Source organism: Cavia porcellus, unplaced genomic scaffold (assembly GCF_034190915.1).
Source record: "Cavia porcellus strain 051 isolate PalLab524CR breed Dunkin Hartley unplaced genomic scaffold, mCavPor4.1 scaffold_42, whole genome shotgun sequence".
NCBI lineage: Eukaryota > Metazoa > Chordata > Mammalia > Rodentia > Caviidae > Cavia > Cavia porcellus.
In genome coordinates, this window is record NW_026947525.1 from 7,628,269 (window position 1) to 7,653,108 (window position 24,840).

Below are 24,840 nucleotides of genomic sequence, written 5' to 3' on the forward strand. Positions count from 1 at the left end.
AGCAAGTGTATAGGGGTGTTAAATAGCTGACTATATTAATGTTTTTGGATCATTGAACACAGCTGTTTGCAGTCTCTCTGTTTGAATGTCTCCTTTGTATTCTTTGATACTGTGATTTGAGCAACTATTTCCAAGATGATAATATGTAATCTATTAACAGGTGATTTCTTACTGTTATGTTTTTTTTTTGTAGTTCTGCATTATATGTAACCTTACACTGCTTTGTTTTGTTTTGTGTTTTTCTCTTTTTCCTCTTAAATAAAAAAAAAAAACAAAGTAGCTGTTCATATCATCACATCGAATACAATCAATTCTCATAACCTGATTAGAAGTTCTAGGCATCTATAAGAATCTACGTGTACATGTGTCCCTTCTGCATTTGAAGGAAAAACAAAACAATAAAAAACAAATCAAATTACTATGAAAACAAGAAACAAAAAAGACAAATAAATAACAATAGCAAAGAGACCGAAACAATGACAATATAGGCCTTTAAATCAAGGTGGTAGGAATGTAACTAAGGTTGTTATTTTACATAGTGATCTTCAAAGAGTTCTTCAGATAACCAGGCCCGACCATGCAAAATTATTTCAATCCTATGACTGTTAAATGTTTTGTTCTATGAACTTACAGAATTTGTAGCCCAATCATCTTAGCTCTCTTAACTGTGTTTATAAAATTTACATTAAGTAAATTTAAAAGTACTTTCAGACTTAAGAGAGGGGCTAAACAGGGATTGTTAAAGATGGACCCAAGTGAGATCATTGCTGAGTCAACACCACAAAGGGCCTTGAGTTGTTAGTAATCATCCTAAAGGAACCTCTTCTGAGAAGAGATTTCAGGAGAGTCAGCACTGAGATGTATTGGTAGCTGGGAGAGAATCTTATTGACAGGAAACCAATTTTATGTTAAGCTGTGCTCTGGAATACAGATACATTTCAGGAGAAAGCAAGCTAAATGATCTGTAGGTATTTAAAAAACACATAGAAAGCTTAGATTGAGAAATAAAAATGAATAGGCGATGCTGAAGGTCCTATGAAGTTCAAGTTGACCCTGTGACATTTCTCTAACAGTTATCTGTTGAAAGCACACAAAATGAAACAAAAATAAATCAATAAATATATACATAACAGAAGAAATCTTGACATTTCAAAAAATCTGTGAAAACAAAACAGATGTTAGAAATCTATCAAATTTTGTTTTTCTCATTATTTGAGAGTTTTAATACTTTACATTTTAGATCCATATTAAAATTCTTTAATAAGCCAAATGAATTTTCAACATTCATAATTTGATTTGTGTTAATATTCCACCAACGAAGTACATATTAAAATAAGTCACTAAAATATAGCAAATCAAGTGAAATTCAGTGGGCTTACCACTTTTCTCTTTTCTAGAAAATAAAATATTACATAAATATTTTTCTTCTAAAATGATTAGCAAAACACTCAAGTGAAATTATAAGGCATAAGATTAGTCCCAATAGTCTTTATTTATTGAATATTGAAAATAATGTAGTGATTAAAATTATGAGAACCTTCTTTGCAATAATTAATGGATTGTTTATTAGACAATAAAGCCTAAAATGTGTAATATTTATCTAACTAGAATTATAGGGTTGAATGATACTTACTTGATGACCATGATGTGTGTGTAATTTTTTTAAAAAATTTGAATCAGTACCTACAATGAAGTTGTGAGCCAGATATCACGCTATTGTGATTCAGTAATAGAATTAAAAGTAGTAACATTACAAATGACTTTGTGTTTCCAACTAGTAATTACAGTTTTGCCAAACAACTATAGAAATTCTTATCCTGTGCCATACACATTTTCATATATCATGACCAAAATGAATGCCTTCAGATTACAAATTTATTGAGGGAAAATTTTATGTTCTTGTATATTCACATGTGCTAGAAATAAATATTTAATATCTAGCATATAAACCATCTAAAAATAGTGATGGAAATTTATATCAGGATTTTCTTGTTCACACAAAATGCACATTTCACAACTAAAATTAATAATACTTATATGATTGTTAAGATTTATCAAGTGACTGGGATATTTTAGCAAATCAGGAATCTTGTTCTTATGTACCTTATGCTTTAAATAAGGCCTGGGAAAATTCCAGTGAGAAGACATTTATGCATTTCATCCTATGTGCTATTGATCCTAGTTTAATTATCTTTGTTGTTTCTGATGCTTTCTGAGTGAAAGCGATCACCTGTGATAAATTAATACCACTTAGGCTTTCCTCATTTCTATGGAGCAAGATTTGCCCAATTAATCCTTTAGCACTGCTGTTTTTGCTGCCTGGAGCCAGCCAACCAGGAAAAATGTGAAAGAAAAAAAAAGCATTACTTTTCTACTCAAAGTGAGGGGATGGGAAAAGAGGGCACAAATGGCCTGTGGAAGGAACCATGCATAAAGATAGGTTACACAAAATACTCTTTGCATGGGTATAACAGCTGTCCTCTCTGAGCGATGTATCACTGAGGAGATGGTTAAATAGGGATTAGAAGAGGACACCAAGTTCCTATGAATCTGTTGAAAAGTCCTTACTACTATTGTACTCTGAAGAACAGCAAAAAGCTAAGAACATCATGTAACTGGATTAACTTCATGTTCCTCTACCCTATACCAATCATCTTTGCCTGGCAATTAGCTTGTATTCAATTAATACATACTTAATATATACAGGATTCAATTATGTCAGTGTTGGTGTCTAGCATGCACTGGCATTATTCAGATGCAGAGACAAAATGTGAATAAAATAAAGGAATAACAGTCATGCAATTTTCTAAGCCTCAGGTTTTATCCAGATTTACAGCTGATATAGAATTAATAAAATCAAAGAAGACCAGGGATTTAGCTCAGTGGTGTAAACCCTTGCCTGGCAAGTGTGAGGTCATGAGTTTTATTCCCAGTACAAAACAAAAAAGATAAGTCATAGATATTGCAGACCATATAACCTATGCCAGTATTTTAAATTTCTAGATATTTTAAAGTAAGAACACTTAATTAGCATAGTGTTCATTAATTAAGGGATGTGATAGCTCTTTTCAGATGTAGAAAGGACTCCAAATTGAATGAAAAATTAAAACAAGAGTGATTAAAATGAGATAGGATTGTCTTTCAGAATAAAAATAAATTTCCTCCAAACTCGAGTTTCACTTTTCTTTTTGAGTGTAGTGGACTAGATAACTTACAAGTACTTTGAAAGTCTTCAAATATTTAAAATATTTAATTACACATAGCTGCTAAGTACTTCAGTAGTATATTAAAAATTCTTGTACAAACTATAATAGTGAGCAAAAGTGTACAATAATTGCATGTAATATCATCAGATGCTATCTATTGCTGATATCAAGTATCACAATAACAAAAATGTATTTAGTCAAATATAATAGTTTGCTGAGATATCATTTCTGAATGCCATGTTCGGTACTGATATATTCTATAGATGTGCGAATAGTATTACCAGCATTGTATGGTTGATTCCAAGTGATTATTTTATGTCTAATAGTAGAGAGTACATTTCTGATAATGCCATTATTAGATAAATTTATTCTTTGTTACTTTGAGCTATAAAATAACAGGATTTATCTATTCTCAGAATCATCTATAATCTCTTCATAGAGGAAAAGTCAGTACTTCCAGTCTTCTCCAATTATTGAAGAATACACCAAATAAATCTAGTTACTTTATGGTTACTGAGACCATGGCCTAAGGCTTCTCAGATTTTTATTCATTTACTTATTGCGATACTGGGTCGTGGGTCCAGGATGCTCAAGATGAGTTAGACACATAGGTCCTTCTTTTCTTTTTTTAATTTCTCTTGCCTTCACTCTTTGCAACTTTTATTGTGAATGAACAAAAGCAATGAAGATATCCACAAAACTTATAAAAAAGATTGAAAGGGTTATGGATATGGCTCCTTACACATTTTCTGTATATGTTTTAAAGACATATCTTTTTGCCAGCTGATGTTTTTGTTTCTTTTTTGTGTGTGTGTGAGATAATTTTCCAGGTATAAAATGACATTATCCTCAATAATACTGACTTAATTTATTTAAAAATAAAAATTTAATAACAGAATTAGAGAATAACAGAAGTGCACTGTGTATTATCTTTGGATTAGTTACTCAAAGTACAAGACAAAGAAAAATATAAATTCTGTCCTCTACAAAAGAAACAAATAATAGCACAAACATTGGCTTTCAATGAACTGAGAAACTAGTAATATTAAAACAAATTAGTATAGATATTAAAATATTTTTGATACAGTGGAAGAGGTAATTTGGGGACTATTTTGAACTGCTCCTCTGACCTGACAGAAACCAAACAGATCATTTAATTATTTTCTAATTTGCCAGTCAGTTCACCAGGATGTTTGTAAGTCACATGCACTCTGAAGGCCTACTGTTTAAAGGTTGCTTTCACAGAGAAACAAAGATGAAAATACACATTTACTTGCTTACAATGCCACACTGAAATAAATTTGAGTAATCAGTCAGAAATTTTCCAGCCTCAGAAAATTCCAAGCCGAAGTGAAAGTCTGATACTATTTTGGACATTAGTTGTTTTTAATATGCTTGCTTACATGAAGCAATGTTTTTATTTTTCTTGCTAATTTCTATATTTGCTTAGGATATAAAACATAAAATACTTAGTAATAGAAAATTCAATTAGAATGTAGCTATGTCTTAATTTAAGAATATCTTGTTTGGAGGAATAAAAGTATTTTAAAATATAAACTACTTTTAATGTATCTATATCTGTTTGACAATATGAAATTTAGCCTCTCAAAACAGTTCCTCTCAAAAAAATTAATGTTAAAACTATTGAGTGCTTCATATTGGGCCCACCTATGTATTTAGGCAAGCAAAACTGAACACTAGTTATATAAAGTGAGAATGCTATGTACAGTGCTAGCTGCTACCAAGTCAGTCACGATTTATAGCTAATAATTTATAGGTTGAACATTTTTTCAAGCCATAAGTTGACCATATTTATAATTTTATTTCCTTGTGATGGCTGAACCATATTTATTAATTTCAAATCTTCTGTATTGTCTTCAGTCATAGGTAAAATTATTTATTAATGTATTTAAAATACATAATAAACTACATTTATCTTGAGAAATCGGTTCCTTTACAATAATTTTCTAAGCTGCCTAGACTGAGCCCAGACTTGCATTGCTCCTACCTCAGCCTCCCAGAGTGTTGGCAATTAGTCCTGTGTCACCGTGGCCAGGTAGCATTTAATGCCATTTTATATATGGATGACTCTCAAATTGCAATCCTTTCCTGAAAATAAAACCGTCTTAAATTAATTTTTACTTCAAAAGGTATAGTTACCTTATTTTTAGAGAATGTCTTGTTTTTTCATATAGAACAATCTACACTTAGGCATCTACAAAAATCTACATTTACTCAAATACAGCCATGTCATTCCTTCTGCAATATTACTATAATTCTGCAAAACTTGCATTCTGACCTGAATTTCTTGTAAATCCACTTCCTGGGGAATCACTGAGCCCAATCTTTCATGTCCAGAAATATATCTCTCTTTAAATGGGTATTTATTTATTTATTTATTTGTGTCAGGGGGTGAACTCACGACCTTGCGCTTGCAGGGCAGGGCACTTACGCTTCTGAACTAAACCCCCAGCCCGAAACAGGCACTTCTTGTCCATGCAGTCTGCTCCTAGTACATTAACAGCTCAGTGGTCAGATTTCATCTAATGGATTCTTCATGAGTCATGACCTCTTTTGGGCTGGTTTCATGAAATTTCCATTCAATCGTGTTAATTGAAGATGTATGAGACATGTGTGGAAACAAAAATGTTGATAGGATGACTGTCCACACAAAGGTGATGAAAACTTGCAGGTGGCAAAAACCATAAAATGTTTGTTTTACACAAGTGGATTAAGTTTGCTATTACAACACACAATGTACTGAATCAAGAGGATTTGTAGCAGACACAGCTATGTGTCTGAGCCTCATCAAGTGTGTTGTGGCTATTTACAGATACATAGTTACAATTCATATTTTCCTTTAAGTATTAATGTAAATGATATTTTTCTTTATAGCTAGTATGAAATTTATAATTCAATATGTGGTGTATTGCGTTTTGCAGCAGTTGTACTATATGTGCCCATCTGGTTGATACTCTTAACCAGGATTTATTTTTGGTGCAGGAGTTACAAACATTTTGCAAAATGATGCTGGGCTTATTTTCCAGTTAACTCTTATTTTTAGGGAACTAAGGTATAGCTTTGGCTTTCTTTATCTACTAACTGTCAGATGTAGATATCTAACAGCTGGAGACATCTCAGCTAGCATGTGGAAAATGAAACTCCTGATTTGTTTTTCCAAATATTCTGCTCACCAGTCTACCTCATTTTCTTAAAGGCTAATTGACCTTTTTAGTTTTCGAGCCATAAGTTCTGTAATTACCATTGCACCCATCTTGCCCAGAAACTTCTATTCAATTTTTTAAGCTAACTATATCTTTATTTTCAGAATATATTCAAGGCAATTGAGTACATTAAAGCAATTACTATCATCACCATGGTCCATTCCTTGCTTTTTGTCCAGTTTATTGTAGTAATCTACAATTTTAAAAGTGCATCTTTTTAAAAGTACATCTTTTAATGTACTCTCAGAATACTGTCCATTTGAAATACAAATGTGAACATATCATTTTTTGCTGAAAACCCTCCTTCCACCCTCCTGAATCTGTCTCTGGTGAGCATCTATTCTCTGCCTGTCTTTACAGTTGATCTTCATTCCCTTCATTGTCTGTACCCCGGTTACAGTGGTTTTCTTAGCAACGTTTAAAATCTCTAATCATTTTTTTTCTTAAAATGATTTTGCTCTTTTCTTCAACTTTACTATTCTATTATATTCTTTTGAGTTTTGACTTCATTGCTACATCATTGAAGATCCCTTTCCTCAACATTGTACTTAAAATATCAATCCCTACACACTCGTTATGCTTCTAATTTGATTTAGATTTGTATAATATTCTACTAAAGTGTCACATAGCATATTACATTCAGCTTTTTTTACCATTTCCATTAAGAATATAAACTCTAACAGCCAAACTGCATTTTACTCATTATCGTATCAAGTGCCAAAGCATGCTTCAGAAACACAATGAGTTTTGAATAATGAATCAGGGATAATTATTTTTCAAAAGCAATTACCCATGAGGAGGAAGAAAAGCAGCCACTGATCAATTTGTTTCTATTAGTATATTTTAATTTTTACTATTTATATGATAAAATGTATCTTTTAATAATCATTCTCGTTGTTTTGATAGTATTTACAAAAATGCCACAATCATCTTTGATACATAAATTGAACAAGTTTTGACCTTTTCCTGACCTAAATCTTTTAATCAGTCATTTCCAATATTAGAATCTATCACATCAGATATTTTACGTAGATATATTAACATTGTTTGTATTTTTAACATTCTGTTTGTATATTTTAAGTGATGTATTTCCTGAAATACATTAACATTGTTTGCATATTTATTCTTGTGTTCATTGTTTGCATATTTATTCATTATATTTTGTGTAAAGTCAACGTGAGTGAAGCAAGAGTCTATGTATTAATTTTAATGAAGGGAAATATGAACATGGTTTCCTAACCATATAGATTTGTCCTTAAACATAAAGACTGCTTTATGTTTAAAAGAAATGCAAGTGGACTTTAAAGAATCAGAGCATGGAGCAAGCAGGGAAGGATCCCAGGTTCGAGGCACCGCGGGCTGTGGTGAGTGCTCAGCGCACTCTGCCCAAAACCCAGACTGTTCGGGACCCTCCAGGCTTCCGGGTGCAGCGAAATGGAGAAGTGGGTTTGAGGCCTCTACTTCCACCTCCCCATCCCGGCTGCACTTGGAGAACTGCTGAGCTTCCAACGGGTAGGCAGGCCCACACTATCCGAGGAGCCCAGCCTGTTTGGGACTCCTGCACCTAGACATTGGTGTGCAGAGGAGGGGCTGGGCAGATCTAGGGTGCCTACATCAGCCTCCCCATGTGTCTGGAGGACTGTGGATATCTCAGCAAGCAGGGAAGGATCACAGGTTCCAGAGGCACTGCGGCCTGTGGTGAGTGCTCAGCACACTCTGCCCAAAGCTGACACAGTTCAGGTCCCTCCAGGCTTCCGGGTGCAGTGAAGTGGAGAGGTGGGTTTGAGGTGTCTACATCTGCCTCCACATCCTGGCTACGATTAGAGAGCTGTGGAGCTTCCAATGGGTAGGTGGGCACACAATGTCCCTGAGGCCTAGCTTATCTGGAAATCCAGCTTATCTGGAACTGCAGAGTTCTGAACAGGCAGAGGATGGCCATTGGTTCTGCAGGCCCAGTGGCTTGGGGTAACGTGGTACCAGAGTCTCAGTAGCTGCAAACATAGAAGGGGATTTCCAACAGATCCTGAGGAAGCTTTCAAATAAGACTTGAAACACAGAAATATAGGAAAATGACAAAACGAAAGACCAAATTACAACCTCAAACCTCCAGCCCATCTCAAGAAACCCTAGGAGCAATGTATATAGAAGAAAATATATGCCATTCACCTCAAATATCGGATACAATTGCTACTGAAAAAGACAAACAACTCCAGGAAGCTTTAAAGAAATTCAAACTCGAAATAATATCCCAGGTAAAAGAAGAAATGATAAAAGAAATGAAAGAGATTCTGAATATATCTAAAGAAAACACACATAAAAAATTGGAGGAACTAAACAAAAAGATAGAATCCCTAAACAAATAATATAAGAAACAAACAGAATACATAATGCAGATGCACAGAGATATACAGGAAATAAAAAACTCCACTAAAAGTTGTAAAAACCGCCTTAATGAAAGTGAAGATAAAATTTCAGACCTTGAAGACAGGATTGCAGCTAGTAAACAGGAAAGGAAAGATCTTTTAAAAATAACAAGGAATCAGGAAACAACTCAACAACTGCAAGATGATGCAAAGAAAAATAACATAAGAATGATAGGGATTAATGAAAAAGAAGGAGACAACATAAAGGATGTCAAGAGGATATTTAGAGAAGTAATAGCTGAAAATTTCCCAAGCATGAGATCAGAAACCAACATCAGGGTCAGTGAAGCATATAGAACTCCAAATAGTCATAACCAAAATAAAACTACACCCAGACATATAATAATCACCACCCCAGAAATCCAAAACAAGAATAGATAATTAAAAGCTGTCAGAGAGAAAAAACACATCACTTATAAAGGAAAACCTATCAGAATCACAGCAGATTTCTCAGCACAAACAATAAAGTCAAGAAGACCATGGAGTGAAGTATTCCACATCCTAAAGCAAAAGGATTTCCAACCTAGACTGATGTATCCTGCAAAACTATCATTCAAAATTGATGGTGAAATACGATACTTCCATGACATAGAACAGCTGAAGAATTTCATGAACACCAAACCAACCTTGCAAAAAATATTGAAAGACAGTCTAGATACACAAAGGGAAAAACCACTAAGGAAAGCAGATAATTAAACAGAACAGAAAGATAAAGATGCAACAGCAGAGAGGTAACATGTCAACAATAAACCAGAATTTAACAGTAATAACCATTAATGTAATTGGCCTTAATGCACCAATCAAAAGAAACAGACTAGCAGAATGGATCAAAAAACAAAATCCAACCATACACTGTTTACAGGAAACCCATCTAACCCAGAAGGATACTCAGAATGAAAGTGAAAGGACGGAAAACAATACTTGATGCAGCAGGAATCCAAAAAACGGCAGGGGGAGCCATTCTGTTTGCAGACAACGTGAACTTTAAACCAACAATCACCATAAAGGACAAAGAAGGTCACTACATACTCGTAAGGGGAAAACTCCAAGAGGAAGAGGTAACTATCTTAAATATATATGCACCAAACTCCAGAGCACCCAGTTATATAAAACAACTATTAACAAAATTAAAACACAAATTATCAGAAACACAATTGTAACAGGAGACCTTAATACGCCACTGACACCAAGGGACAGATCAACCAGACAGAAAATGAGCAAAGAAATAACAGAACTGAATCACACCTGCGAACAAATGGATTTGATAGACATATACAGAATGTTCCACCCAACATTAGAATACACATTCTTCTCAGCAGTACATGGATCATTCTCTAAAACAGACCATATATTAGCTCACAGAACATATTTAAACAAATGCAAAAGAGTTGAAATCATCCCTTGCATGTAATCGGATCATAGCCCTCTGAAATTAGAAATTAATGACAAAAGATACTGCAAAAATCCCGCAAACACATGGAAACTGAATAACACACTCTTGAGCAATCAGTGGGTCACAGAAGAAATTAAAAAAGAAACTAAACAATACCTAAAAGAAAATGAAAATACAGTACAACTTACCGGAATTTGGGGGATGCATTGAAAGCCGTCCTCAGAGGAAAATTTATTGCACTGAGTTCCCACATCAGGAAAACAGAATGAATACAAATAAATAAAATAATGCTACACCTCAAACAGTTAGAAAAAGAAGAGCAAGTCAAGCCCAAAGCCAAAAGAAGAGAGAAAATTATAAAAATCAGAGCAGAAATCAATGCAATAGAGACTAAGAAAACAATCCAAAGAATCAACGAATCAAAGAGTTGGTTCTTTGAAAGAATAAATTAAATCGATAAGCCCTTAGCCAACCTTATTAAAAAAGGGAAGAAAAAGCTCAAATTCATGCAATAAGAAATGAAAAAGGTGAAATCACTACAGACCCAATAGAAATACAGAAGATCATCAACACCTATTTTGAAAACCTCTACTCTCAAAAGTTTAGTAACAGAGAAGAAATAGACAGAATCTTAGAAACATTTGAAGTACAAAAGCTAGATCAAGAGGATGTAAAACTGTTAAATAACCCAATCTCTGTTAATGAAACTGAAAATGTAATTAAGTCCTTACCCACCAAGAAGAGCCCAGGCCCAGATGGATTCACTGCAGAATTCTACAAGAAATACAAAGAAGACCCAATGCCGACACTCCTCAAACTATTCAATGAAATTTGAAAGGGAAGCAATCCTTCCTAAGTCATTCTTGGAAGCAAATATTACTCTAGTACCAAAACCTGAGAAAGACCTAACTAAAAAAGAGAACTATAGACTGATCTCCCTAATGAACACAGATGCAAAAATTCTCAATAAAATATTGGCAAATGGGATCAGCAAATCATCAAAAAGATTACACACCATGACCAAGTAGGATTCATCCTAGGAATCCAAGGATGGTTCAACATACGTAAATCAATAAATGTAATCCACCATATCAATAAAGCCAAAAATTAGAATCACATGATCATTTCTATAGAGTCAGAAAAAGCCTTCCATAAGGTCCAACATTTATTCATAAGAACTTTACCGAAAATTGGGAAAGATGGTCTTTACCTCCATATAATAAAGGCCATTTATGACAAACCAACAGCCAGCATCATACTAAATGGCCAAAAATTGAAAGCCTTTACTTTAAAATCAGGCACAAGACAAGATGTCCTTTATCACCACTCCTATTTAATATAGTACTGGAAGTACTAATTAGAGCAATTAGGCAAGAGAGAGAAATAAAAGGGGTAAAGATAGGAAAAGAAGTTAAATTATCATTGTTTGCAGATGACGTGATACTCTACATAGAAGATCCCCTAAACTCCATTGAAAGACGCTTAGATACAATAAATAAATTCAGTAATGTGGCTGGATACAAAAATCAATACTCAGAAATCAATAGCATTCCTATACACGAACAACAAAATCACAGAGAGGGAAATAAGAGAAACTACACTCTTCACATTAGAAAGCAAAAAAACCCGAAATACTTAGGAATTACTCTTATGAAAGAAGTGAAAAAATTATGCAGTAAAAATTATAATACACTGAAAAAAGAAATTGAAGATGATCTCAGAAAATGGAAAGACATCCCTTGCTCATGGATAGGAAGAACAAACATTGTGAAGATGGCCATTCTCCCAAAACTCTTATACAGATTCAATGCAATCCCAATAAAAATACTGTCAACATATGTTATTGATCTAGAGAAATCACACCTAAATTTCATCTGCAACCAGAAGAAATCTAGAATAGCAAAGGCAATTCTAAGCAGCAAAGACAAAGCAGGAGGCATCACAATCCCTGACTTGAAGTTATACTACAAAGCAACAGTAGTAAAATCAACATGGTATTGGAATCAAAACAGAGCTGAAGATGAATGGAATAGATTAGAAGATACAACCACAACTACAAACACACTCAACCACCGTATCTTTGATAAAGGAGCCAAGCAGGTTCACTGGAAAGAATTACAGTCTCTTTAATAAATGGTGCTGGAAAAACTGGCTCTGCATTTGCCAAAAACTAAAGCTAGACCCATGTCTATCACCATGTACTAAATTAAAATCTAAATGGGTCAAAGATCTGCATATTAAAACAGAAACACTAAATCTATTGGAAGACAAATTGGGTAGAAACCTTGAAGACATAGGAGTAGGTAGAAAATTCATGAACATGACTCAAACCGCACGGGAAATACTTCCCAGAATCAATAACTGGGACCACTTCTTATTAAAAAGTTCCTGCATGTCAAAAGAAATCTCCAGCTTAGTGAAAAGAAAACCTACAAACTGGAAAAAGATTTTAGTGAACTCTGTCTCAGACAAGGGACTCTTGTCTAAAACATATGAAGAATTAAAAAAACTCAGAGCCCCAAAATTCAAAGATCCAATCCAAAAATGGGCATCTGAAATGATTACACACTTCTCAAAAGAAGAAATGCAAATGGCAAATAAATACATGAAAAAAATGTTCATCATCATTGGTCATTAGAGAAATGTAAATTAAAACCACACTGAGATACCATCTCACTCCTGAAAGAATGGCCAGGATCAAGAAAACCAACAACAACAAATGCTGGAGAGGCTGTGGGGAAAAAGGAACTCTCCTACACTGTTGGTGGGAGTATAGACGGTGCAGCCTTTGTGGAGGTCACTCTGAAGATTTTTCAAAGAGCTGGGATTGGAAGTCCCATTTATTCCAGCTATTCCACATCTAGGCATATTCCCAGAAGAACTGAAAGCTTCATACCACAGCGATATATGTGTACCCATGTTCATAGCAGCACAATGTGTAATCACCAGATCTTGGAAACAACCCAAGTGTCCATCAACTGAGGAATGGATAAAAAAGTTGTGGTATTTCTATACAATGGAGTATTATTCAGCTATAAAGAAGGATCACATTGAGATATTTATCAATAAATGGGCGCAGCTTGATAGCATACTCAAAGTGAAATAAATCAACCTCGCATGTGTGAATACCGAATATTTTCCCTAATGTAAGTAATGATTCAAATATATAAAAATATGGGGTAATCATGATTCCCTTATGTGGACTTGAAGCCTTATAAAGTTTTCACTTATTAATTGGAAAGGCTTTATTCTGGGCTTCTTGATATGGAAATATTTGAAGCTATAGTATATGAAGTTTTATTCAAATATTTCAAGGAAAAAGACGGACACTACGGTAACTACTATTAACTCGGGTTATTTGGTGGTGAAGCACTAGGTTGCTGAAACAGTCATGCTTTGACCTGTATTGTTATATTGTTATGCCCTGTTTTATCTCAATCTCTCCCTTATTCATTAAAAATTTTTAAATTATTTATGTTTGTTTTAATTAAGGGGAAAAACTTAAAAAATTAGGAGGATATATAATAGTAACTTTTTTTTTCAGTTCCTATTAACCTGTTTTGAAGTCCTGTAATACTCCCATGATCTTGTTTTGACTGATTAGACTCTGTTCCATTCTCTATGATAGTATCAAGTTTGAGGGTATAGGCAACTACTCTGAAGGCAATAAGATTCACTAAGATGCCCATTCTGGGTTGACTATTGTCTCCCTTGGAAGTCCTGTAATGTTTACAATGCTTAAGTTTTATTGGTCTTGTTCTCTACTCTTTTGTTCAACATTATAATATCTAATGAGATAGACAATTCTTTTTAAGGAAACAAGAGACATTGTTGATAACCTTTTACTCTGTTTTACATGAAGTGCTATGTCTATCCTTGGTTTTGACTGACAGCTTTGTTTTGCCATATTTGACTTTATTCTCTCTCCCCCCAAAAAAGTAATAAGAACTAAGGAGTAATAAAACTCAAAATGTGTAAATTTTGTTGTAAAAAGAGAGGGAAAAATGAGCTCTAAAGCATACAACAGCAAGTTGTTTAGGGATGTTAAATAGCTGACCATATTAATGTTTTTGGTTGAATCATTGAACACAACTGTTTGCAGTCTCACTGTTTGAATGTCCACTTTGTATGCTTTGATACTGTGATTTGAGCAACTATCTCTAAGATGATAATAATCTATTAACTAGTGATTTCTTGCTGTTTTTTTTTTGTAGTTCTGTATTACTTGTACCCTTACACTGCTTTGTTTTTTGTGTTTTTCTCTTTTTCATTTTAAGTAAAATTTAAAAAAATAAACATGCTAAAAATTTTTTTTAAAAAACAAATTTAGCTCATGATGAACTTATCTCACTTTGTAACCAGCTTGGGAACAAAATGGGAGTAATTAACTGCTGGAGGCTGTCACTCTGACACAACAAGGAGATCCCTTAGCCCTTCACTTCAAACCCCTGCAGAATTCATTCCCCAGACTGTACAAAAACCCTTCATTTTGATTACCAAAGGCACCAAACACATTGCCCTTGCCTACCTGACTGTGAGTGTGAGTGAGAGGGAGGAGAAATCACCCACTTGAGAGGCCATTAATTACTATGAATGAGCTGTTGCAGGGGTGGCAGCAGGAAGGTGGCCATGTTTTGATGGCTGGAGAGGGCTCTGGCCTTGACAGCTCTGGGTGGGAGGTTTTGCTCAGAGGACTAAAGCCTCTGTGCACAAGGCCCACACCATGTGGGAACATGGAGGAGCTGGCTGGGAAAGACAAAGTCCTTCACAAATCAGGGATCAGATTTGCTGGGGAATAAACACCCAGGAAGCCTGAACATCCCAGGCAGCAGTGACTTGCTGTTCAACCTTGCACAAACCCTGCCTCCCTTCTTGGCCCTGATATTCCCACCCGAACACTCAAGCAGTGCAACAGGTAGTCTCTAGAGATCATTTCCAGTTCTTAGCACAGCAGCATCATCTTGCTCCCTGTGCTCATGGAGAGGGGCTGCTGCTGGCTACTCAGAGGATCTGGAGAACCTGCCCTGCCTTGAACTCCTGTGCGCAGCATCTGATTCATCAGAGTACCTGCACTGAACCCTGGGGACAGGAGGTTAAGGAAGCATCCTCTTTCCATGGCTTCATGAAAGGAGCATCTTAAAGTAGGCAGGGCTGCTGGTCTGCAGGCCACTGCCACAGGCCATCTGCTAAACAGGGACCTATGTGAGCAGGGGCCTGGTGCCTGCCCTAGGAGAGCAGGCCCTTCTCAGCTCTGGCTAGCTTTTAAAAGATGAAACCAGGTTTTCATTTAGTTCTCTGATATGAGAATCTCAACTATGTGAATATGAATAACTCATCAATTTCTTTTAAAAATACATTAAAAGCCAATTATTTGAATTCTCCAAATTAGCCTCCATACTACCCAGCTCCCGCTATTATTTATTTTCAAAGTTTTAAATCCCATTTGAACCACCCTGCTGGCAGCATCTCCTTCCACCACTGCCAGGTCTGGCTGAGGATCTGAGCTCTGCTTGGTGCCCTTGTACCTCCCAAGCAGGTGAGCAGCCTGCAGGGTGGAACCACTCAGTGCATGGAGTCAAAATAATAAACTTTGGGAGGTGGTTCTGGGAAACAGGCATGGACATAGCCAGCTCCCAGGGGGCCAACCCAAACTTTCTGCCCTCTTTTTCATCTTGTGGGTGACAGTTCCACCTACTTTGTGCTCTGTCAGTGTCCCCCACGCTCCTCGTCTCTCGCCATTCCCTCCTTATGGGCACTATTCCAAGTCATTCTTCCCAGGCTCTGTCCCTGACTTGACCAAGGTCCACTCTGGACTCAGCGAGGCTCCAAAGGCAATTCACCCACTTCTGTCTTGGTTCATATGTTTCCTCAGAACTTCAAACACTTCTGCTTCTGAGATGTGCATGCCACCTCCCCAGGGGACCCCTTCTCACCATGATAGAACCCCACCAAACCTTTTGCAAGATAAGAAACACAATTTAAACAAGAAATAAGAAGTAGAGGCCTACAACATCGTGGGGCAGTGCTCAGTGCAGACCTGTGCTGGGCATGCTCCTTGCTATTTAACTAGAGCTCAGGACCTGGGGAGCTATGGGTGTAGATTCTTATCAGGTTAGAAAAATAACTCCAGAAGTTTTGGCTGCAATTTCTTCAGGACATCAAGCAATGGTGTTTCTGGTCTCATAATCTTATTCTAACATTTTGAATCAATTTTCCCAATATATCACAAGTTAAAAAGGACGTTATCAAATGTTCTTAAAACCAGTTTTGTCTTTTTATAGGTTTCTTCATGAACAAATGGAATTACATCTCATTTTATAGATTGTCCATTTTATATTTATGCAGGGTTATGCTAGGGTTTGGATAAGTGTCCCTGTGTATAAGTGGGCAGCAGTGGGACAGCCTTAGGACCCTGAGTTGTGCCCTTAAAGAGGGCTATGGTGTCCTGGCCTCTTCCTTCTATTTCTTTCGCTCTGGCTTTGAAGGAACTAGTTTGTACCACCCTGGACTCCCAGGAATGCCAGCTGTAACAGCCACCTACCTTTGCTGCAGAGAGTGGACAGGCTACCTGCAGATGCACCCACTTCCAGTCCTTACTGCAGGTGTGTCAGACTCTTCACAACAGGCTGACCAGCCTTTAGCCTGGGTGGGGTTACTTACTTAGAAACAAGAACTCTAAATTTATTTTGCTCAAATTACTCAGTTCCTACCTTGAACCACTTGTGTCTCTATTTGGCATGGCTAAAGATCTAATCTGGATTTGTAGAGTCAGAAGACAAATCTGAGAGCTTAGCACTGTTTATTATACCATCATCAACCTTTTCGTCCCTTCTTTAAGGACACCTCATCTTATTTCTTCAGAGTCACAGAGACCTATCACAATCCAGTCCCATCTCAGCATACAGAACATGCTTGTATTTCATCTGCCTGGCATTTTAGAGCAGATACTGGGGGCCTCAGTCCATATTTTCATGTAGATTTGTTGCATGATCTTCCAAAATCTGGCGACTGTTGATTCAACACACACACACACAAAATGGACAAAAGCAGGGTTCCAATTAGCAAGGCTGCAAGTAGGCTCCACTGTGCTGATGCCTCTATGCCCTCCTCCCAGGAAGGTGCTTGTCCAGGAACAGGAGGAAGGCAGTATTTATAGCAGGAGAACTGCCAGGGCAACCATGCTAGCTCCTGTCTTCACTCATTCTTGCATTCGTCCACTCATTCTGGTATTATCTGACATCTAGGTTCTAAGCACCATGGTGAGTGCTCCAGAGGACCCAGAGATAGATAATGGTAACAACCATAATCTCAACAGGAACTGCCATTCACAAAATTAAATGTTCAAAGTGCATCTTATTTAAGTATCACAGCCTCTCTGGGAGATACATATCTTCACAATGCCGCATTTGCAGACAGGGTACCCAGGTCATAGGAGGTAGAACTGGATGTCTACAGAAATTCTGACTTTACAGCCTGTACTGCAGCCTCTGCCACAGGCCCATATATTCCATTTCAATAGGAAAATACAAAATACAAAATGCACCTCCCTTGTGACCAGCAGTTCTACTTCTAAGACTCTATTTTTGCTAATACACAGAAAAGTACACCAAGATTTATATTCAATGGGATGTCTTAAGCAATCCAGCTGCTGGTTGTAATGGATAGAAAAAGTAAATTATGATACAACCCTACAGTGGAAAATTACATTGTTTTGAAAAGCAACGAGGTAGATTTGAAAGTGGAGACTATGGAAAGATCTCCAGCATATTTCACTAAACAAATAAACAAAGTGCTGAAGAATGTTGTGCATAGTGTGATCCTACGTGCCCTAGTAAAAACATGGATAAAATTTATGAGCTAAAAGATGACAAAAATGTCCCTGAGGTGCATGCAAGATATTATTCATCCTGAGGAGGACCTTGGATCCTCAGAGTCCTGAGGCTAGAAAAAGGATATTTATGTTTCATTTCATATTTTTTCTGTACAGTTTGAATATTTAATTACATGCATGCATTACCTTCTATTCAAAATTAACATTATGATTTTAAATTAACTTCTTAAGAACTAAGAAGTATCTAACTAAGAAGAATCTGTGCCCTAAATGGCTCACTCATAATCAAAAAGGGGAGATGGGAGAAGAGGAGCTGGGCAGATCTGGGGTGCCCTCACCGGCCTCTCTGCGTGCCTGGAGGACTCTGGATATCTCCGCCCAGACTGCTGGAGTTCCCCCAGGCTTCCAGGTGCAGCAAAGGGGCGAGGTGGGTTTGAGGCTATCACATCAGCCTCCCCATTCCGGCTCCACTTGGAGACCTGCTGAGCTGCCGACGGATGGGCGGGCCCACACTATCAGCGTAGCCCAGCCTGTTTAGCTGCCGCGCCTGGACATAGGTCTGCAGAAGAGGAGCTGGGCAGATCTGGGGTGCCCTCACCGGCCTCTCTGCGTGCCTGGAGGACTCTGGATATCTCCGCCCAGACTGCTGGAGTTCCCCCAGGCTTCCAGGTGCAGTAAAGGGGCGAGGTGGGTTTGAGGCTATCACATCAGCCTCCCCATTCCGGCTCCACTTGGAGACCTGCTGAGCTGCCGACGGATGGGCGGGCCCACACTATCAGCCTAGCCCAGCCTGTTTAGCTGCCGTGCCTGGACATAGGTCTGCAGAAGAGGAGCTGGGCAGATCTGGGGTGCCCTCACCGGCCTCTCTGCGTGCCTGGAGGACTCTGGATATCTCCGCCCAGACTGCTGGAGTTCCCCCCAGGCTTCCAGGTGCAGCAAAGGGGCGAGGTGGGTTTGAGGCTATCACATCAGCCTCCCCATTCCGGCTCCACTTGGAGACCTGCTGAGCTGCCGACGGATGGGCGGGCCCACACTATCAGCATAGCCCAGCCTGTTTAGCTGCCGCGCCTGGACATAGGTCTGCAGAAGAGGAGCTGGGCAGATCTGGGGTGCCCTCACAGGCCTCTCTGCGTGTCTGGAGGACTGTGGATATCTCTGCAACCAGGGAGGGTCCACAGGTTCCTGAAGCACTGCGGCCTGTGGTGAGTACCCTAACCCGGCTGCGATTGAAGAACTGTGGAGCTTCCAAGGGGCAGGTGGGCGCACAGTGTCCCTGAGGCCCAGCTTGTCTGGAACTGCGGAGTTCTGAGCAGGCAGAGGAGAGCCACTAGTTCTGTAGGCCCAAAGGCTTGGGGTAGCGTGGTGCCAGAGTCTCAGTAGCTCCAAACATAGAAGGGGATTTTCAACAGATCCTGAGGTAGCTTTCAAATAACACTTGAAACACAGAAATATAGGAAAATGACAAAACGAAAGACTAAATTACAACCTCAAACCTCCAGCCCATCTCAAGAAACCCTAGGAGCGATGTATATAGAAGAAAATATATCCCATCCACCTCATATATCGGACACAATAGCCACTGAAATTGACAAGCAACTCCAGGAAGCTTTAAAGAAATTCAAACTCGAAATAATCTCCCAGATAAAAGAAGAAATGATAAAAGAAATGAAAGAGATTCTAAATATATCTAAAGAAAACACAGATAAAAAATTGGAGGAACTAAACAAAAAGATAGAATCCCTAGATGAGCAATATAAGAAACAAACAGAATACATAATGCAGATGCACAGAGATATACAGGAAATAAAAAACTCCACTGAAAGTTGTAAAAACCGCCTTAATGAAAGTGAAGATAGAATTTCAGACCTTGAAGACAGGATTGCAGCTAGTGAACAGGAAAGGAAAGATCTTTTGAAAATAACAAGGAATCAGGAAACAACAATTCAACAACTGCAGGACGATGCAAAGAAGAATAACATAAGAATGATAGGGATTAATGAAAGAGAGGGAGACAACATGAAGGATGTCAGGAGGATATTTAGAGAAGTAATAGCTGAAAATTTCCCAAGCATGAGATCAGAAACTGACATCAGGATCAGCGAAGCATATAGAACTCCAAACAGTCATAACCAAAATAAAACTACACCCAGACATATAATAATCACCATCCCAGAAATCCAACACAAGAATAGATTATTAAAAGCTGTCAGAGAGAAAAAACAGATCACTTATAAAGGAAAACCTATCAGAATCACAGCAGACTTCTCAGCACAAACAATAAAGTCAAGAAGAGCATGGAGTGAAGTATTCCAGATCCTAAAGCAAAACGATTTCCAACCGAGACTGATATATCCTGCAAAACTATCATTCAAAATAGATGGTGCAATACGATACTTCCATGACAAAGAACAGCTGAAGAACTTCATGAACACCAAACCAATCCTGCAAAAAATATTGAAAGACAGTTTAGAAACACAAAGGAAAAACCCACTAAGCAAAGCAAATAATTAAACAGAACAGAAAGATAAAGATGCAACAGCAAAGAGATAACATTCCTACAATTAATCAGCATTTAACAGTAATAACCATTAATGTAAATGGTCTCAATGCACCAACTAAAAGAAACAGACTAGCAGAATGGATCAAGAAACAAAATCCAACCATATGCTGTTTACAGGAAACCCATCTAACCCAGAAGGATACTCACAGACTGAAAGTCAAAGGATGGAAAACAATTCTCCATGCAGCAGGAATCCAAAAAAAGGCAGGAGTAGCCATCCTGTTTGCAGACAACGTGAACTTTAAACCAACAATGACCATAAAGGACAAAGAAGGTCACTACATACTCGTAAGGGGAAAACTCCAAGAGGAAGAGATAACTATCTTAAATATATATGCACCAAACTCCAGAGCACCCAGTTATATAAAACAATTATTAACAGAAATGAAAACTCAAATTATCAGTAACACAATTGTAACAGGAGACCTTAATACACCACTGACACCAAGGGACAGATCAACCAGACAGAAAATGAGCAAAGAAATAACAGAACTGAATCACACCTGTGAACAAATGGGTTTGATAGACATATACAGAATGTTCCACCCAACAACATCAGAATACACATTCTTCTCAGCAGTACATGGATCATTTTCTAAAATAGACCATATATTAGCTCACAGAACATATTTAAGCAAATGCAAAAAAGTTGAAATCATCCCTTGCATATTATCAGATCATAGCGCTCTGAAATTAGAAATTAATGACAAAAGATACTGCAAAAATTCCACAAACACATGGAAACTAAATAACACACTCTTGAGTAATCAGTGGGTCACAGAAGAAATTAAAGAAGAAATTAAACAATACCTAAAAGAAAATGAAAATGCAGATACAACTTACCGGAATCTGTGGGATGCAATGAAAGCCGTTCTGAGAGGAAAATTTATTGCACTGAGTTCCCACATCAGGAAAACAGAACGAATACAAATAAATAACTTGATGCTACACCTCAAACAGCTAGAAAAAGAAGAGCAAGTCAAGCCCAAAGCCAAAAGAAGAGAGGAAATTATAAAAATCAGAGCAGAAATCAATGCAATAGAGACTAAGAAAACAATCCAAAGAATCAACGAATCAAAGAGTTGGTTCTTTGAAAGAATAAATAAAATTGATAAGCCCCTAGCCAACCTTATTAAAAAAAGGGAAGAAAAAGCTCAAATTCATGCAATAAGAAATGAAAAAGGAGAAATCACTACAGACCCAATAGAAATACAGAGGATCATCAACACCTATTTCGAAAACCTCTACTCTCAAAAGTTTGATAACACAGAAGAAATAGACAGATTCTTAGAAGCATATGAAGTACCAAAGCTAGATCAAGAGGATATAAAACTGTTGAATAACCCAATCTCTGCTAATGAACTTGAAAAAGTAATTAAGGCCTTACCCACCAAGAAAAGCCCAGGCCCAGATGGATTCACTGCAGAATTCTACAAGAAATATAAAGAAGACCTAATGCCGACACTCCTCAAACTATTCAATGAAATTGAAAGGGAAGCAATCCTTCCTAAGTCATTCCTGGAAGCAAATATTACTCTAGTACCAAAACCTGAGAAAGACCCAACTATAAAAGAGAACTATAGACCGATCTCCCTAATGAACACAGATGCAAAAATCCTCAATAAAATATTGGCAAATAGGATCCAGCAAATCATCAAGAAGATTATACACCATGACCAAGTGGGATTCATCCCAGGAATGCAAGGATGGTTCAACATACGCAAATCAATAAATGTAATCCACCATATCAATAAAGCCAAAAATAAGAATCACATGATCATCTCTATAGATGCAGAAAAAGCCTTCGATAAGGTCCAACACTTATTCATGATAAGAACTTTACAGAAAATTGGAATAAATGGTCTTTACCTCAATATAATAAAGGCCATTTATGACAAACCAACAGCCAGCATCATACTAAATGGCCAAAAATTGAAAGCCTTTACTTTAAAATCGGGCACAAGACAAGGATGTCCTTTATCACCACTCCTATTTAATATAGTACTGGAAGTACTAGCCAGAGCAATTAGGCAAGAAAGAGAAATAAAAGGGGTAAAGATAGGAAAAGAAGAAGTTAAATTATCATTGTTTGCAGATGACATGATACTCTACATAGAAGACCCCCTAAACTCCATTGAAATACTCTTAGATACAATAAATAAATTCAGTAATGTGGCTGGATACAAAATCAATACTCAGAAATCAATAGCATTCCTATACACGAACAACAAAATTACAGAGAGGGAAATAAGAGAAACTGGACTATTCACATTAGCAAGCAAAAAAATGAAATATTTAGGAATTACTCTTACGAAAGAAGTCAAAGACTTATACAGTGAAAATTACAATACACTGAAAAAGGAAATTGAAGATGATCTCAGAAAATGGAAAGACATCCCTTGCTCATGGATAGGAAGAACAAACATTGTGAAAATGGCCATTCTCCCAAAACTGTTATACAGATTCAATGCAATCCCAATAGAAATTCCATCAACATACCTTATAGATCTAGAGAAATCACTCCTAAATTTCATCTGGAACCAGAAGAGACCCAGAATCGCAAAGGCAATTCTAAGCAGCAAAGACAAAGCAGGAGGCATCACAATCCCTGACTTGAAGTTATACTACAAAGCAACAGTAGTAAAATCAACATGGTATTGGAATCAAAACAGAGCCGAAGATCAGTGGAATAGATTAGAAGATACAACCACAACTACGAACACACTCAACCACCTTATCTTTGATAAAGGAGCCAAGCAGGTTCACTGGAAGAACGACAGTCTCTTTAATAAATGGTGCTGGAAAAACTGGCTCTCCATTTGCCGAAAACTAAAGCTAGACCCATGTCTATCACCATGTACTAAATTAAAATCTAAATGGGTCAAAGATCTGAATATTAAAACAGAAACACTAAATCTATTGGAAGACAAATTAGGTAGAAACCTTGGAGACATAGGAGTAGGTAAAGAATTCATGAACAGGACTCAAACCGCACGGGAAATACTTCCCAGAATCAATAACTGGGACCACTTCTTATTAAAAAGTTTCTGCATGTCAAAAGAAATCTCCAGCATAGTGAAAAGAAAACCCACAAACTGGGAAAAGATTTTAGTGAACTCTCTCTCAGACAAGGGCCTCTTGTCTAAAACATATAAAGAATTAAAGAAACTCAGACCTCCAAAATTCAAAGATCCAATCCAAAAATGGGCATCTGAGATGAATACGCAATTCTCAGATGAAGAAATGCAAATGGCAAATAAATACATGAAAAAATGCTCATCATCATTGGTCATTAGAGAAATGCAAATTAAAACCACACTAAGATACCATCTCACTCCTGAAAGAATGGCCAGGATCAAGAAAACCGACAACAAATGCTGGAGAGGCTGTGGGGAAAAAGGAACTCTCCTGCACTGCTGGTGGGAGTGTAGACTGGTACAGCCTTTGTGGAGATCTGTCTGGAGATTTCTCAAAAAGTTGGGACTGGAAATCCCATTTATTCCAGCTATTCCACTTCTAGGCATATTCCCAGAAGAACTGAAAGCATCATACCACAGTGATATATGTGCACCTATGTTTATAGCAGCACAATTTGTAATCGCCAGATCTTGGAAACAACCCAAGTGCCCATCAACTGAGGAATGGATAAAAAAGTTGTGGTATTTCTATACAATGGAGTATTATTCAGCTATAAAGAAGGATCACATTGAGATATTTATCAATAAATGGGCGCAGCTTGAGACCATACTCATTAGTGAAATAAATCAATCTCGCATGTGTGAATACCGAATAGTTTCCCTAATGTAAATAATGATTCAAATATATAAAAATATGTGGTAATCATGATTCCCCATTAGGTGGCCTTGAAGCCTTATAAAGTTTTCACTCATTAATTAGAAAGGCTTTATTCTGGGCTTCTTGATATGAAAATATTTGAAGCTAGAGTATATGAAGTTTTATCCAAATATTTCAAGGAAAAAGACACTATGGTAACTACTATTAAGTCAGGTTATATGGTGGTGAAGTACTAGGTTGTTGAAACAGTCATGCTGTGACCTCTATTGTTATATTGTTATGTCCTGTTTTATCTCAATCTCCCCCTTATTGTTTTAAAAAAATTAGTCATTTCTTATGTTTGTCTTAATTAAAGAAAAAATTCAAATAATTAGGATATATAAATAATAACTCTTTTTGATTTCCTAT

General features: G+C 37.0%; 1 protein-coding gene across 39 annotated transcripts in view; it reads right to left on the reverse strand.

Annotated features, from left to right (window-relative positions):
* LOC101788067 (alcohol dehydrogenase 1-like) overlaps positions 1-24,840 on the reverse strand; it is a 202,296-nt gene that overhangs the window by 133,441 nt on the left and 44,015 nt on the right. For 24 of the 39 annotated variants that reach the window (XR_010045835.1, XR_010045834.1, XR_010045833.1 and 21 more), the window contains one exon: positions 5,215-5,315. The exons of the other annotated variants lie outside the window; for them this stretch is intronic. The gene's annotated coding sequence lies outside the window, so the exon portion shown is untranslated. The remainder of the gene's footprint in view (positions 1-5,214; positions 5,316-24,840) is intronic. 39 annotated transcript variants of the gene reach the window in all.